The sequence below is a fragment of the Lissotriton helveticus genome, chromosome 3_1, assembly GCF_964261635.1.
Source record: "Lissotriton helveticus chromosome 3_1, aLisHel1.1, whole genome shotgun sequence".
Lineage (NCBI taxonomy): Eukaryota > Metazoa > Chordata > Amphibia > Caudata > Salamandridae > Lissotriton > Lissotriton helveticus.
The window spans coordinates 1,770,380,209-1,770,398,448 of record NC_136061.1 but is presented as its reverse complement, the minus strand read 5'-3'; the positions used below and the strand labels follow the sequence as shown (position 1 = coordinate 1,770,398,448).

Below are 18,240 nucleotides of genomic sequence, written 5' to 3'. Positions count from 1 at the left end.
GATCTTCCAGCAATACAAGGACACCTCATTTGGAATTAGTGATATTGAACGCTTCAATAATTGTCTGCACGAGCTTGGGTGACTAGGTTGCGCAGGCGCGTAGCCCAAGAACTACACTGCATGGTCTGTTGACTTAATATGATACCATGCCGAAGAGTGTATCGCTAGGGCACAAGTTTTTAACAAGGAATGAGTTACTCGTTTGGAATTAGTGATATTGAGCGCGTCAATAATTGTCTACACGAGCTTGGTTGACTAGGTTGCGCATGCGCGTAGCCCAAGAACTACACGAGCCAGCTGAATGACATCACTCTGTAGTCCTGTGAGCCTCGCAGGACTACGCGCCTCACTCGACCTTTCGTCTCAACACTAACAGAGACGCTCTTGGAACAGGGTGAGTTACTGTAAGACTTTTCGTTTTTCCCTGCGATAATTATTATATTTTGTTACCTTTAGGTCGAGGCATTAATGAGAATGTTCTAGTAATAATATGAGGTGACGCCTTCCGGTTTTTCCTCCGTTCTGAACAGCGCGATGCCTATTGGACACGGCGCGACGTTTGCACTCTATTTGACACCACGTACCAGTCCGGTTCGTTGCCTCCCCCTCAGCTCGGGTCCTGCCAGAGGCAACGACGGACAGGTATGCCTTAGCGCTACTCTGACGACTTGGTAGTTGCAAATTAGCCTTGGTAGACAGTTAATCTAGTGGTTTTTCGTGGTGGACACTTCACATTCAGATACAACAGGTTTTGTAATTTACAAATCTTTGTGGATTACAAGGCTTGCAAAGCCATGGAGTGTAACTTGGGAGACCTCTAGAGAGGCTTGAGCCCTTAGATGCTGAGGTTTCTTTATTTGGTTTTTTGAACATTAAGTTGAGGATAATGTCAGGAATGCTTATATTGATGCAGATTAGAGTGTAATTAAGCTATTTCACCTACCTGCACTATGCACCCGTATCATTACTTTTTCTAGATCGTGGCCTCATTATCCCTGAGTGTGTGTCCAGGTGAGGTGAGGATCAATCCCCGGTCATGCTGGGTGAGTGCTATAATTAATTTTTACTGTTTCTCATTTGAGATGTTAAAGTGGTACATTGCAAATATTTTGTTTGTCTTGTGTTTTGTGATTATAGATGCATTGAATCATCTACAGACACGGAGGATATGCTACTGATTTATAGTATCCTTTTGATTTTTCACTTCACTATTCCTTCTGTCAACTGAGTTCTCTCATGTGACGTCTTCACTTTGCAGTAGCAACGTTACGAACAGAAGCCCTGAAGAAAGCCTTGCGTCTTTCCCATTGAGGCCGAAACATGTTGGCTTTTATGCAGTTATTTGTTTAACACTGCTATCTTGCACTGTTCTTGTTTTGAATCAGGAAGAGGGCAGATTCTCATTAAATTTTTCTCTCCTGTCTTCTATCCTGTTTTATCATTCACCACCTTTAATTTTTTTGCACTGCACTATAACCCATCATCTTATTACTATTTGGTTAAAAAGTGTTTATGGGAGGTACCCAGCCATGGTACTAGGTAAGAAAATGGTCTCAATGATCAAAAGACCTCATTACCTATGATGGATAACCAAATGATAATATTGATCATCGCAGGTTTTTGATGGGAATCCTCTGAATACCTCTTGGGTTCTACTCACTAAACACTACAGACACTATATCTGCTATTTTTGTCCCACTCTCTTTCAACAATTTGGAGTCATTTAGGTATTGTTTAGACCATTATGACAGACTGAGATAGTTTCTCATCTAGACCCCTAGGTTTTCGGTGTTCTCTACATTACATTGTGCGACATAACAGATCCGAGTACACAGTAAGTTTCGAGCCAAACATCAGAAATGTGAAGCACCTCCTTCATGCAGGAAACAATTCTGTTGTGGCATTGTAAATACAATAAGGTTGCACGGTGTGTCCCTCTCACAGTGTGGGTCATAAACACGGCTACAGAGCCAGTGGGAAGCACTGCGGGCTGGGGGGACAGAGAGGGAAGGGAAGGCAATTACTGACCAGCACCAGCGGCCGCCGCAGGCGGGGTGCCTGCAGGGAGCCCGGGACAGGCAGTACCACTGAAGGGGGCACAGGAATGGAGGTAAGTGACCAAGGATCCCCATATGTCAATAGGACGGGACCTCGCAGGTAGTAAATCCCAGAATTGCGATGGCAGAGTCTGACACCTAGAGGCGTCCTCCAGCCAGCTCTCGACCCTAGGCGCAGGTCTACGACCCCAGCACATGGCCACCCTACACCTGGCAAGGACCAGCAGCATCGCAATCAGGCGGCGAGAAACATCTGGACAGAAATTGACAAAGCCCAGTGGGCACAGGGGAGGGTCAGGTTGCACCGACGTGCTCGTAATTTCAGAGATAGCAGAACATACCGCCTGCCAGAACTCAGAAACCTTAGGGCATAACCGTGCCAAATGCGCAAAGTCCGCAGGAGGGGCAGCGCGGTGCATGCAGGTGTTACTGGGTATAAGTCCAAGTTTGTGGAGCTAGGCAGGAGTGCGGTATAGTCTGTGTAAATACTTGAAGTGTATCAGACGAAGTCGGTAATTTGGTGACAGTTTCTTCATCTGATTGCAGCAGTAAAGCCAGTCAGCCTGCGAAATGTCCATGCCAAGGTCCGCGAACAACGCGACGCGTGCACCAGATCTGTAGAGATAGAGGTGGACGCCAGAGTGAGGGCATATAATTTGGTGACTATTTTGTGTGGTGTCCAGGATGTGTATATGAAATCAAAAGCCGCTATTGGGGACGGGGGTGAGGGAATGTAGGGTGCAGCTTCCGACAGATAGCACGCAGCTGGTATAATACAAGCGTGTCCAGCGGGCCAGAGGAATCAGGCAGAGAGTTAAACGTGTTCCCCGGGTATAAGTCTGCCACCGTCCGCAAACCCAGGTGCACAGTATGCCTAGACATGCCCGAAGGCTGAAGTGGGGGAAAATCAGGGTGTTGTACTATTGGCATTGCGTTAGCAGAAAGTAAGGTAGATCGGAGAGCCGGCGCAGACCAGACCAGACCCAGCGCAGTGTCTCAACCGTATTCACCTCCACCCGCTGGCGTACCGCCGGGGCAAATAATGCTGTGGCCAGCGGCCAGGGAGATGCAATATCTGTCTAAACGGCCACGTGTGGCCGGTAGGGGTGGGATGAATCCAGAAGTGCAGGATGCTGGCCTGGGCGCATAATTCATAAATCTTGAAATCAGGAGCGCCTAACCCACCGACAGACATAGGGAGAGTGAGAATGTCATACGCAACTCTTGGTTGTTTACCCGCCCAGACAAGTGAAATCATTAAGGAACACAGTTTGCAAAAAAATTAGCAGTAAAGAGGATAGGGACATTAGAAAATAGATAGAGAAATTTCGGCAGAACCACCATCTTGGCGATGGCTATTCAGCCGGCCAGAGATAACGGCAGACGATTCCAAGTCGGGATCTTGGACTCCAGCCAATCCACCGCACGCCCGAAGTTGGATTTCCAGAGTTCGTCCAGATCCCTGCTCAACCAGATGCCCAGATAGCGGGTATGATCCGACGCCCACACAAAAGGAAAATCCGGTGTGAATAGCTTGGTGGCGTCAATCAGAGGGAACAGCACAGACTTGCTCCAATTTACCTGTATGCCGGAAAGTCCGCCAAAGCGTATAATTTCCCGGACAAGGGGGCTAAGATTTTCCTGGGGATAACGGATACAAGGTTACATCGTCTGCGTACATTGAGACGAGGAGGAAGCGAGCTGAAAAACCAATTCCACTCTGGGTGTGGTGCTGCCGAAGTCTGGCAGCCAAGGGCTCCATCATAATAGCGAAAAGCATGGGCGATAGAGGACACCCCTGCCGGGTACCGCGTCCGATGCGTATAGGGGCAGAGATCTGTCAGTTGATGCGGAGGCGGGCTGAGGGGCTGGTGTACAGGAGCATTATCTTATGTATAAATATATTACTGAAGCCCATGTGCGGTAGAATATAGAATAAAAGGGTCACTTGAGCGTGTCAAGCACCTTTGTAGCATCCAGCAGGGCAGCGACTGCGGGAAGGTCTGGGTTAATCTGGTGTAGAACTGAAAAGATTGTACGGAGGTTGCGCGAGGAAGCTCTGCCGGGAATAAAACCAGATTGGTCCGAGAGCGCAATGAGGGGCATAAGTAACAAAAGGCGAGAGGAGATCAATTTGGCCAAAATAATATTATCAATGTTATTTAAAGTGAGGGATCGAGGCGATCGGCTGGCTTATCGGGTTTGAGGAGCAATCTATCATAGCTTCACGTAGAGACTGAGGGAAGAGGCCATTATCAAAGGATTCATTACATAGATGCCAAGTGTGGTTCTAAGAGATCAGCACATGTTTTGTAAAAGGAAGCCGGAAGAGGTATTGCGTGACTGGGGGAACCAGCAGTATAACGTTGTGAATAAAAGTCCAGAAAGTGGGACTTAATCTCCTCCGGAGAGGTGGTTCTAGCCGAACCCCCATCACTAAGAGGCGTAATATAGGAGGGCATAAATGTTACCTAAAGTTCTCCCGGGACAGTCCCCTTCACCGAAGCGACGAGCCCGACCCTACCTGCCCAAAAAGGCAAGCTCTCTGTCCGCTTCTTCAGAGAATTCTGTGAGTTTTTGGCGTATAGCTGCAAGAGCCTCAGGACTGGGGTGGGCGGCCTGGACTGCATCCAGAGTCTTAATTTCAGCCTCCAGCTTTGCAAGAGTGGTGCGGATGGAACGAAGGATGCCGGCCTGCTTAGAGATATACTCTCCCCGAAAGACTGTCTTAAAACCTTCCCAGAGTACTGACGCAGAGTCAACGGATCCCACATTCAGTTCAAAATAATTAGTAATGGCAGTTTGAATGTCCACACAGAATACAGTGTCTCTGAGTGCTTTGGGGGGAAGTCGCTAAGTGAATGTACGCTGCGGGGAGTGTGGGAGGCGAAGACAAATCTGAACCAGCGCATGATCTGAGAAAGTGTGCGCCATGTGGGTCACATCAGTGAGCCAGGTTAGGACATCCGGGGAGGTAAACCATAAATCTATGCACGCCCAGCAGACCCTAGCGCCAGTAACACAGGTTCCCTCATGGGCATCCGGCCACACATGGCGCCAGGAATCAACAAATGAGTTGTCAGTTAGTATGGATGTAAGGGCCGCATTGGTGCGCGGATGAAACAAATGGGGACCAGACCGGTCGAGTGCCGCACATAGAGTGACGTTAAAGTCCCCTCCCCAGATAACAGCCGCCGGGCCACCCGCGGAGATGAGGTGCCATATGTGGTTAAAAAAGTCCGGGTCATCCGAATTGGAACCGTAGACCGCAGCTATCACCACATGCTGGGCCAGTAGGGAGCCGTGCAAAATGACGTACCTGCCCTCGGGATCAGTGAGTGCCTGAGAAGTGTGCCAGGGGAGGCCTCTGCGAATCAAAATGGAGACCCCCTTGCATAAGATGAATAACAAGATGAGTGTGATTCCCCCCAGTAACGCACCTAGTGTTTTGAGAGGTAGAGAGACAAAATATCGAAATTAAAATATCGACATACAATAATATCGATGTTTTAATTTCGATGGTATAGAATATCGATGTGCAAAATATATAGTTTTTAAGGTATGTATGTTACTAATATCGAAATTTACTAATATCGAAATTTTGTTGAGTGTTATGTATTTTATTATGTTGTTTATATGTTTGTTAAATATGTTTTTTAATGTATGTTTGGAAATTAGTAATTTTGTTTACATTTTGCGTTTTAGTATCAGAGCGGGTTGTGGGTTTGTAGGGGAATAGGGTGGGAAGTAATTTAATAATAATTAATTAATTAATATTAAAAAAAATAGTTTTTATTAATAATTAATTGGTAATTAATTATTATTCATTAGTTAAATGAATTAATTAGAGTTAATGTAGTAGTATTTACTATTTTTGTTATTGTTAATTAAAAATTAATTGGTAATTAATTATTATTAATTAGTTAATTAAATTAATTAGAGTTAATGTGCTAATATATTTAATTTTTTGTTATTGTTAATTAATAATTAATTGGTGAATAATTATTATTAATTAGTTAATTAAATTAATTAGAGTTAATGTGCTAATATATTACATTTTTTGTTATTGTTAATTAATAATTAATTGGTAATTAATTATTATTAAGTGATTAAATGATGTGATTTATTTATGTGTAGTGGGTTGTGTGTTTATAGGGGAATAGGGTGTGATATAATTAAATTTAATTAATGAAAGAGATTGTATTTATTTATTGGTATTTATTGTTAATTAATTGGTAGTTAATATGTGTTAATTAGTACATTTATAATTACATCAATTTAATAATATTATTTGTTCTTAATTGATTAATTGATATTTATATTAATTGTGTTTTTTTGTATGTGTAGTGTGTTGTGTGTTAAAGGGGGAGTAGTGTGGGAAGTAATTTTTACCCCAATGCTATCCAACGCTTTCCCTACTGTTGCACCCTCTGGAGTGGGAATAGTAATTTTTACCCCTACGCTATCCAACGCTTTCCCTACTGTTGCACCCTCTGGAGTGGGAATAGTAATTTTTTACCCTACGCTATCCAAGGCTTTCCCTACTGTTGCACCCTTTGGAGTGGGAATAGTAATTTTTACCCCTTTGCTATCCAACGCTTTCCCTACTGTTGCACCCTTTGGAGTGGGAATAGTAATTTTTACCCCTACGCTATCCAACGCTTTCCCTACTGTTGCACCCTCTGGAGTGGGAATAGTAATGTTTACCCCTACGCTATCCAACGCTTTCCCTACTGTTGCACCCTCTGGAGTGGGAATAGTAATTTTTACCCCTACGCTATCCAACGCTTTCCCTACTGTTGCACTCTCTGGAGTGGGAATAGTAATTTTTACCCCTATGCTATCCAACGCTTTCTCTACTGTTGCACCCTCTGGAGTGTGAATAGTAATTTTTACCCCTACGCTATTCAACGTTTTCCCTACTGTTGCACCCTCTGGAGTGGGAATAGTAATTTTTACCCCTACGCTATCCAACGCTTTTCCCACTGTTGCAATATGTGGAGTAAGTATATATATTAATTTATATGTAGAGTTTTTAATTTATTTTAAATGTATATGTATTAGTTATTATTTTTTAAATATGTTCTAATGTTTTTATTTAATATTTGTAAAATTATATGTATTTAAAAATAATGTTTACATTATTATTAATACATTTAAAAAACGATATTTATAATTTCGATATTTTTGTACTACGATATTTTTTCTCTCGATATTTTTGTACTTACCTTTATGAAGATATAACTGATATTTTTGATGTCGATATTTTTGTTTCGATAATTTGGTATGTATATATTCTGTCTGTCGATATTATGTCATAGATTCGGTTTGAGAGGGACCCAGACAATAAGTGTGTGTCTTTTAAGAGACAAATGTCTACCCTATGGCTCTGTGAGTGTGAGTGAATCAGCCTGGCCTTACGGTGGTCATTCAAACCACGGACATTCCAGGTCCAGCAGACAGTGTCAGTCATGTCGCAGTGGCCATTTTCGTAATGGTACGCAGCGCAAGTGGGAAACGCCGCGAGTAGGCAGACGGTGCATCATACGGTAAGGACGCCAGCAGGCCGGGCAACAGGGGGAGCTCCCACAGACAAAGATGTGTTTAATATGAAGTTAGAGAGTGGAACAAGCCAGCGGAAAGGAGAGACGCCCAGAGCGCATAGACTAGGTGATTGTATCCCACAGGAGGTGAGAGGGACAGAAGGAACCGTGCATACATGGGAGAGTAATATCATGTGACTTATGGCAAAGGAAGAAAGGAAGCACAATGCGGTGTCGAAGATCAAACAATAAAGATAGTCCAAATAATGACCAAACACAGCCCCAATTCCAGGGGGAAAAGAATAAACCCAGAGTAACTCCCAACCCTACCCAACCCGTCTACCCTCAAAAGCATCAATGAAAACATTCCCCCCACCCCCACCCCGATCCTACTCCCCCAACTTCTACATCCAATGAGAAGCAGTAGAATAACCCCCACACCCACTCCAACTCCCCAATCAGGCTGAGAATCCAACCCACCCCACCCCGGGAATCCACAACTAGGAAGGGGAGGAACAACAATACAATAGGAAATCATCCCGTAGGGGCATGGCAGGGCTAGGCATACTCCCCTACATAGAAGCAGGGCGGCCAAGCTAAAGTGAAAACAGGCATCAGAGAAAGGAAACATCAATCTGGTTACAACACTTCAGTCATTGTCACTGAGGCAATCAGCAGCTTCGGACAAGGATTTGGATGACGGTGAGTGTGCCGATTTCTCAAGCTTCTTAGCGAACGCCAGGGCCTCCCTGGGGTCAGGAAAGACAAGAGTTTTAGCACCCTGATGGACACTCAGCTTGGCTGGGTATGCCAGGGAGTATGAGACCTCATGTTTCTGTAGGATTCGCTTGGCAGGTAAAAATTCCCGCCTGGACGGCGAGGGCGTAATCCGGATAGAAAGAAAGAGAGTTACCCTGATGGGTGATGGTGCCTCTGTCCCGTGCAGCACGAAGTATGGCGTCCCGGTCCCGGTAGTTTAACCATTTAGCGATGATAGGTCGTGGTCGCAGCCCAGGACCAGGACGGGGGCCAAGGAAGCGGTGTGCACGTTCCACAACTAACACTGAGGAGAGGACATAGCCGAAAAGTTCCGTAGCCAAATTCTCCACATAGTCCTCCATGCGGGAGATATTGATTGCTCCGTCGGGAGCGTTTCCAAATCCTCGTTTTTTTCCTGGATTATCGCCAGGATTTTGTCCATTTGGAGCAATTTTTGACGGTCTTGTGTGGCGGCATCCTCGGCATCAGATACCCTGGACTCGACGTGTAGTAAGGGATTGTCATGGGTGTCTACACAGGTTTTTACTGAGTCCAGGCAGACCGAGAGTTGGTCTAGCTGAGTAGCGATGCCAGTCATCATTGACTTAACATCCAGCATGATTGCTTTTAGGTCATCGTCACGGGAGAGGGGTGCCTCCATGGAGGTGGTGGGGTCACCACCTTCAGAACTGGAGCCGTCCTGGCGGGAGGACCTACGGAGGTCAAAGGCGATCTTGGGCTGCTTCGGATCTGACTTTCCCATGCTGCGTAGAACCCCGACCGTCTGATGCAGAGGAATGGCGGGGCAGACATGAGGGCTCTAAATCAGGTCAGATGCAGCGGGTGTAGGGAACCAACCCAACAACCACAGCAGAGGTAGGCAATAGTGCGGCTGAGAGGCCTCAAATGTGGTGTAGAGCACAGAGGACAGCAAGAGCGTACGTGTAGCTGGGCAGACAGTGACCCGCAAATTAACAACTCATCCAGTCGCCGGACGAAGGAAGAAAAACAGCAGGGGCCCAGCAGAGTTCAGGCCGATCTGAGGGAAGCCCACCAGCTCGCAGAGTTGTTGATGGCAGAAGGGCAGCAGCAAGGGGGGCAACCCACACCAGCAGGAGAGACCCCCGCAGAAGACCAGCGCAAAATGTGGAGAGGGGGAAACCGGCTCCACAAGTACAGTCCCAAAATGGTGGCACAACGCACAGATAGAGCTAACCAGCATGATGACGCCCCCCGCACTGCTGGCATCAGGGGCATGTAGGGCAGGTAGGTCAAGGTGAGGAGGGAAGGCACAGGTGTGTCCCCCAGGCCGGCGCCACTTAGGGACTCGTAGAGATCCAAGCACCACCAGCGAAGGCGGAAAGACGCTCCGCGTGGGGATCCACGTGTAGAGACCCAAGTGGCCGGGAGCGGGTAGCTAGGATGGGTGCAGCAATGGCTAACAAGGCCTGTGCAGAAGTTATCTGCATTGATGTATAACCAGGCAACCGCAAGGCAACTTCACTTTGTCCCCCCACAGCAGAACGTGCAGGGGGGAACCCGGGACCGAGGGCAAGGAAATCAAGGCACAGACAGGCCTCTGGGAGAATCAGTCGCAGGGATGGGTGATCACAGTCGGTGCACAATCAGCAGGGCGGTGGGGAAGGCAAGGGGGGGCACGCACCAAGCAGAGGCCGCAACCAGCGAGTAGTCGCCGGGGGCCCGCCGTTCCCGACACCGGGTCCGGGTGCCAGCGGCCGCCATCAGATGCGGCCGGGGAAGAGTATGAAATCAAATGGCACCTAGGTCGCGGTGCCCCAGGCTGGGCGGTATAACTAGCGGGCCCCCAACCCTGCCAGCAATAGCCCCAGAGGTGTCACCACTCACCCGATGCCTCGATTCACTGTTTCCGGTTTGCCCTCCAGCAGTGTGTGGCGCCAGGGGCCAGAGCAGCTCCTGAGGGAGTTGGAACGGTCCTCGCAGGGAGCCAGCGCCTCTCACTGTGCGGATACTGGATACAGCATTGAAGTGCAGGTAAGACAGAGATGCCTGCAGGATCTTGTCAGATTTTTAAGCTCAAGGTGTGGCCATCTTGCAGCCGGCCAAGCCCCCCCGAACAACAGCGCTTTTGATTTTATGTTGTGCGACTGCAGAGATTGTGATATGGACTGGAGAGCATGAGAAGTCATGGTAATGACTGGAATTCAGGGTGTCAGTCTGAACATTTGTTAAATTGTGAGAAAAGGCAGTGGTCTCTAAAGGGTTTAAAGCAAGAAAATAGTCTTTCACAGTAGAGCCGGGTTACCGAAAAGGCTGCTGATTAAAGGGAGGGAGTCACTATTGAAATGCTGGTCAGAATGATATTGGGTCTAGGAGGTGTTTGTGCAGATCTATTTTAAACATTATTGTTCAAATGTTGCGTAGCCAAAAGAGAGGACCAGTCTGTGAGAGTGGGTCTGAGACGGCAATAGTGGCCTCAGGAAAGACGAGATTGGCACAACTTATTGGATCTTCCATGGGAATGCCAAAAAGCATTTTTGATAAAATGCCCTTATTGCCCATCCGAATATTCAAGGTCCACCATAATTATGGACAAATGGACTGGAGAATACTAAGGGGAATAGGGACCACAAAGAGTAATATTCTGATTTTTGATTTGTATTCGATTGTGAATGAATTTATATGTTTATCAAATCACTGTACTGGATAATGATATGGAATATGAGACCTATGCCCAGACTATGGGCCTGATTTAGATCTCGGCGAACGTGTTCCTCTATCACAATGGTGATGGATATCTTGTCCGCCGAAATATAAATTCCATGGAATATAATGGGATTTATAAGGGGAGTGCGAAAAAATGAGGGCTGCACGCAGTAGGGCTCCAGAGCCCAAACTCTGACTTACTGCAACTGCCGCCATTTTGTGAAACATCATACTTTATGGTGGAGGTGGCCATATGAAAGATTGTCCTTGGGCAAACCTTTGTAGCAGATCAAGGTCTGCCTGTTCAGGTAGACGCCGAGGTGGGGAGGAGCCCTGCTGCGAACTTCACATGTTGCTGGTAGGTGCTGTATGAGCGCATTTGGTGCCCCGCAGCTTGGGGGAGCAGCGCTTGCTGCCAGCGGGGGACTGCCTGTCCCTGTAAACAACATGGCAAAGAGGAGCCCTGCTATGGACTGCACCTGCTGCTTGTGAAGCGCTGTGGACATCACCGGCTCTGGGATCCCACCAGGCCCAAGATCACCACTCGTGAGTGAAACAACACAACGAAGACCTGCCTGAAAGCAAGAACCCAAACAATGGTGAGAAGATCATGCTGTGTAAATATGTATTTTTTATTTATCCAACCCTAACCCACTTTCATTAAAATGTAATCTTGAGTGAATTTGCAACTTGTATATATGTAACTCTAACTACTAGTATCTGTAGTAGACTTATGTGCATTTAGAGTTTATCTGTTCTGTATCTTTTCTTTGAGTTAATTTGCAATTTGTATATATATATAACTCTGTCTAACCACTAGGATATGTAGTAGACTTGTACTTCCTATCATTCTTATATGAATTTAGAGTTTTTCTGTTAGTATCTTTTATGTACCTCATGCACTCTGAAGTCCTTATGTAATGTAACTGGTCCTTTTGTAAAGAGCTCTGACACCTTCGAGTAAAGTTTACGCTATATAAAATTGCATTAAATAAATAAATAGATAAATAAATTCTGATTCATCTCCACAGGAGTTTCAAGGATTGGAGGACACCCCAGGAGAATTTATTTATTTTTATTTATTTAAGAAGCTTATAAAGCGCACAGCTACCCCCAAAAAGGGGGTGTCCCGGCGCTAACTGATTACATGCTAAGAGAGGAATGTAGCTTAAAGAGTGGTAAACAACCAAGTTTTGAGTTTGCGTCGGAACAATGGTTCCGACTCACTGAACCTCAGATCCAATGGGAGGCTGTTCCAGAGTTTAGCTGTAATTACTCCGAACGCTCTGCCCCCACTCCTGGCGCGGCGAAATCTGGGCACCACCAAGAGACGAAGGCTGTTTGATCTCAACGTTCTGACAGATTGAGAAAGCTTGAGTCTCTTTTTCAGGTAAACCGGGCCTGAACCGTTGAGAGCACGGAATGCCAGGATCATAGCTTTAAACTGAATGCGGCGGGAGATGGGAAGCCAGTGGAGTTTTTTCCGGTAGGATGATACAGAGTGGCGGAAAGGAATATTTCCGATCAGTCTCGCAGCAGCGTTTTGTACAATTTGTAAACGTTCAATAAGGTAAAGGGGGGCGCCGACATAGAGACTGTTGGCATAGTCCAAATGCGACGTGATCAGGGCATGGACAATGGTCTTACGGGAATCCAAAGGGAGGTAAGGAAAGATCTTCCTGATTATACGTAGTTTGCCAAAACAGGCTGATGAAACCTTATTGATCTGGGATTTGCAAGACAGGGCATTGTCAAATTGGAAGCCCAGGTTGCGAGCCGTCTGGACTGGGACCGGAGGGGGATTCAATACTGTTGGCCACCACAAAGTACTGGGAAGTGCCGTTTTTTGGTTATAAAATAAAACCTCAGTTTTGTCAGTATTTAGGACTAGATGGTTAGTGGGAATCCAGGAACAAATGTTGCTAAGGCAGTTGCGAAAATTGGAAAAATTGGTGTCAGAGTGATCTCTGAATGAAAATACAAGCTGAGTATCATCAGCATAAGAGATCACTCTGACCCCCCAAGATTCCACTACCCTAGCCAGAGGGCCTAAAAAATAGAGGGCTCAGGGCAGAGCCCTGAGGCACTCCACACAAAAGAGGTTTACCCTCTGATTCAAAGGGCCGGAGAAATAACTTCTGCGTCCGCCCGGTAAGGAACGATCTGATCCAAGTCAGAACCGTGCCTCCAATTCCCAACTGCCGTAAACGGTCCAGAAGTATTTCGTGGGACACTGTGTCGAAAGCGGCGGACAGGTCGAGGAGGACCAACATGGCCTCCTCGCCCCTGTCCACACACTCACGAATAGTCTCTGAGACCTCTAAAAGCGCAGTCTCAGTACTATAGCCGGTTCTAAATCCCGACTGTGAATCATGGAGCAGCTGGTCGGCTTCCAAATAGTGAGCCAGTTGACGCTGAGCCTCCTTTTCCAGGATCTTAGCTGGCTTAGGCAGAAGGGAAATCGGGCGGTAGTTGCAAAATTGAGAGGGATCCGCGTCCGTTTTTTTCAGGATTGGGACTAGCATAGCCTGTTTCCAAGCCAAGGGAAATTGACCCGAGCTTAGCGAGGAATTCCAGATGGAAAGAAGAGGGCTAGCCAGAACCGGGGCAAGATTGCCCATCACCTTAGCGGGAGCCGGATCCAATGGTGACCCTGATTTACATTGGATAAGTGATTTGGTGGCAGTCTCGAGAGTAAGCTCTTTAAAGGAGATAAACAGGCCTTTCTGAGAATCAGTATCGCCGATCAGAGAAGGGGCTAAGACTGGTTCAAATGGGGAGATAAGCTTAGTAATTTTGTCCTGAAAGAAATCAGAAAGCCCGTTGCAAAGAGCCTGACTAGGGGAACTCTGAGTCATCAAAGCAGGAGGGTTGACAAAATCCTTCACTATTTTAAAAAGGATTTTGGGAGAATTCTCAGCATTCTTAATTAGCTGTGAAAAGTGACCTCTCATCGTGGAACGTTTTAATTTTTGAAATTTATTCAGGGCCGACTTATATATTGATTTTGACTCGGAGTAATAGGTCTGCCGCCATTTACGTTCCAGCTGCTTACACCGGCTTTTTTCCTCACGTAAAGCAGGGGAAAACCACGGAGTAGAGGGCCTAGATCTAGAGGAAGTAATCGGGTTTAATGGGGAGATGACGTCAATTGCAGCTAAAAGAGCGGAGTTGTATTTCGCCACTTCCTCGTTGAGGTCCCTAGAAAGATCAAATTGATAGAGAAAACGGGGATCTATGGCGTCACAAGTGACTTTATGCCATTTTCTCCGAGTCTCTCCATTCAAAGTAGAAGGTGGGGGCAACGTAGGGATAGTGAGATCAAAAGGGAGCAGAAAATGGTCCGACCAAGTGAGGAGCAGTGAAGGGAGAGAGGAAATGCCAGGATGGTTAGTGAATATTAGGTCAAGAGTATGACCTGCGGTATGCGTCGGGCCCTTAACTAGTTGAAGCAAAGTTAGTCCTTGCAAGGTCTCAATTAAATAGGAGGCTTGGGCACAGGAGGGATTGTCAGCATGAAGGTTAAAGTCTCCCAATACCGTGAAGTAAGCATGTCTAAGGGAAAGATCAGCTATAGTATGCAAAAGGGTGGCAAGTGACGACGTTGAAGCAGTGGGGGGATTATATACCAAGATGCCAGCCAGAATAATAGTGGACGAATCTAAAATCGTAAAATACATGGCTTCAATAAGTCCCAAATTGGGGAGTTTCTTAACCGTCAAAGTAAAATGTGACTTTAAAATAATGGCAAGACCCCCTCCCGTTTTATCGTTCTCACGATTAATACCCACCAAACGGTAGCCGGAGGGAGTGGCCAAATGAATATCAGGTTTGGACGTATCTTTAATCCAAGTTTCTGTAAGAAATAGGACGTCCCAGGCCTGAGTATCTATTGATAGCCATATCTCAGTAGCATGACGAGGCAGGGAGCGACAATTAACTATTGCAGCCTTTGTCAACCTAGGGGAGCTAAGGGGTTTAGCGGCCTCCATAGATAAGTAAGCGTGAACTCACAGCATGTACATTTAAAAGGCAGGTCCTCTAAACTAAGAGGGCAACAGCAATCAGCTAGAGAGCACATACCTTGTCTAAATTGAAGAAGCTGATTAGCAGTCCAGCAGATTTTTATAGTCAAAGTGGCAGGGGGACCGGGGCTAGGCGCGGGCGTGCCCGCTGCACTCGCCCGCTGCACGGACAGGAAGACCTCTTTTTTATTTCCATTATGGAGGAGGGTGGGAGGCGTCCAAGAGCTGGAGCTCTACCCTGCCTCCCCCTAAGATGGCGGCTTAGCCCTCTACCAGCCGGCGTCAGCGCTGCAATCAGCTGCGCCGGGAGTGAGAACCCAATGCCTGAGCCCTGGAACGATGTAATCTCGTCTGAGGATCGGCAAAATAGGTGAATGGCAGTGTTTTAAAAATGTATCGATTAAAATATTTACAGCCTTTAAAAAACAATCGCACTAAGCTCAGCAATATTTAACAATAATGAGGGATAGAAGAGATGCCCCCGGCTTCCGCCTCAGGGGAAAGTAGCTAGTAATCAGCCAGAGTTACAGATAATGGCGCCTTAAGTAACATGGGAGGGCGGGAGGGGTCCTAGAGCTGGAGCGCTGCCCTGCCTCCCCCTAAGATGGCGGCTTAGCCCTCTACCAGCCGGCGTCAGCGCTGCAATCAGCTGCGCCGGGAGTGAGAACCCAATGCCTGAGCCCTGGAACGATGTAATCTCGTCTGAGGATCGGCAAAATAGGTGAATGGCAGTGTTTTAAAAATGTATCGATTAAAATATTTACAGCCTTTAAAAAACAATCGCACTAAGCTCAGCAATATTTAGCAATAATGAGGGATAGAAGAGATGCCCCCGGCTTCTGCCTCAGGGGAAAGTAGCTAGTAATCAGCCAGAGTTACAGATAATGGCGCCTTAAGTAACATGGGAGGGCGGGAGGGGTCCAAGAGCTGGAGCGCTGCCCTGCCTCCCCCTAAAATGGCGGCTTAGCCCTCTACCAGCCGGCGTCAGCGCTGCAATCAGCTGCGCCGGGAGTGAGAACCCAATGCCTGAGCCCTGGAACGATGTAATCTCGTCCGAGGATCGGCAAAATAGGTGAATGGCAGTGTTTTAAAAATGTATCGATATTTACAGCCTTTAAAAAACAATCGCACTAAGCTCAGCAATATTTAGCAATAATGAGGGATAGAAGAGAGGCCCCCGGCTTCCGCCTCAGGGGAAAGTAGCTAGTAATCAGCATTGAGTAGCACACATGGCGGCAGTATAGATGATTGCGATGTGCTTCTTACTGTGGCTCAAACAGAACACTGCACAGACTACTGACTAGGAAGCTGATCACATACACAAAAAAATAATCTTTCTAATGAATAGCCTACAATTAATATCAAATGCAAATTTTCTAAGCATTTCTCAGGTCTTATTAAATATGTGTCAAATTATTTAATCTAGCTCAGGATTGCTTTCTCTGACATCTGATATCTAGCAATGCTCCTGCAAATGTATATTTGTTTCTATTGTAGAAAATCAATAATGCAAACATGTTGGAACACAAACTTATTACAGCACACCAACAGGGACAAATCAAACTTCCATTTGTACATAAAATGTTAGGTCTTTGAGACAATGAAGCCTCAAAAGATATACCCAAACGTAGAAAAGAAATTCTGCAACCTGCCTATTGCCATAATTTAACTACATTACAATGTGTCATTAGCAACAATCTTCCATCTTTCGCTAAGGGTTGACTTCAGTAACTGCTGTGTTTGGGAAGCAATACAATCTGTCTTCAAGCTGCCTAAATACCCAGAAGAGTGTAGAGCGAAGTATTAGGTCTCCTTTAAAGATGACTCGCTGGTTTCATGTTCGGAGAACTATGCAAGGGCTGTGTGATGACTTATACAATGCAATGGTTTATTTGGCTGAATGCAGTTTGAAACCATATTAATATTCGTTCTCAGGCCTGACCTGTGCCACAAGCTGTGCATGTTGGTTTTAGCATGTTTTATTTTAGTGCTGTAAAACTGCCCCTTTTGTCTTCCATAATATTATTCTGCTATTTCTGCCTATTTCTTCCTGTGACTCAATATTTGACAACTTTTTTCATCCTTTCTTCTTCTAGTGCATTTTCTGCAAGTGGTGCTGATGTGCATATGATTGTGACATTCAGGATACTTAACTTTATAGGGAAAAATGCTACCGAATGCAGTTGCCTGGTCTCAGGATGTAATTGCGATAATATTGTTAATTGTTCCTATACACATGTTCAAAGTGTCTGCTTCAATGAAGAAAGGTGAACTTGTATCTGGATGTCTAGAACACAATCGGAAGTAATATTTATATTATTGAATGTTGCTTCTGCTTCAGTTGTACAATAGTTTGAGGTTCCTTTCTTTAAAAGTCTAGAATTATGTGTCACAATTTCAGATAAATATTATATCAATCCTCGATAAAAGTTTTTAAATCCCCCCAAAACTCTGAATATCTTTGGCAGATTGTGGAGCTGGCCAATCTAAAACTGCATGTACCTTACTTTGATCCATCTTTAAACCATCAGAAAACTGAATGAAACCTGAAAATTCTACCCTGGATACATGAAGAGAACATTGTTCATGCTTTAATGTGCAGATGGTTTTCCCTTAGTTTCTGTAATACTAATTAATCAAACATGCTGGAAAATGCTAGAATGTCATCAATGTAAACTACAACAAATGTATCAATATATTCTAGCAAACAATCAAAATATATTACTTTGATCTAGTAAAACTAATGTTAACCATAATAACGATTTGTTTTAGTTATTTGATTTAGGGCTCAGTAATCATTCCACATATACTGACTGCCTTCCTTCTTTTAGACAAAGATTAGAGGAAATTAAACTGGCAATTGAGATGGTTGAATGAATCCTTTTGCTAAATGAGCATCCATGTATTTATGTAGGTGTTCAGCTTCTGGCTGGCACATATATAAATGTGATTGCATCGTATTTTTGCTTCTGGCTTCATATGAATGCAACAATCACACAACCTGTGCAGAGACAGAGTTTCTGCTAACTTCTTCCTTAAGATGTTAAACAAATGTTGGTATTCTGGAGGAATTTTCTCGTCTAAAATGTCAAACATTTCTTTATTTTCACCCTTTATGACTTTTGCTGCTTTTAATTATGCACTGAAAGAAACATCTCCCACACAGTACAT

General features: G+C 45.5%; 1 long non-coding RNA gene across 1 annotated transcript; it reads left to right on the top strand.

The window, feature by feature from the left end:
* Nucleotides 1–326: 326 nt before the first annotated feature.
* Nucleotides 327–17,760, top strand: LOC144825132 (uncharacterized). Its single transcript, XR_013609294.1, has 5 exons — nucleotides 327–394; nucleotides 978–1,043; nucleotides 1,138–1,184; nucleotides 11,330–11,643; nucleotides 17,166–17,760. It is a non-coding gene; the product is annotated as an uncharacterized LOC144825132 (long non-coding RNA).
* The last annotated feature ends 480 nt before the right edge of the window (nucleotides 17,761–18,240 follow it).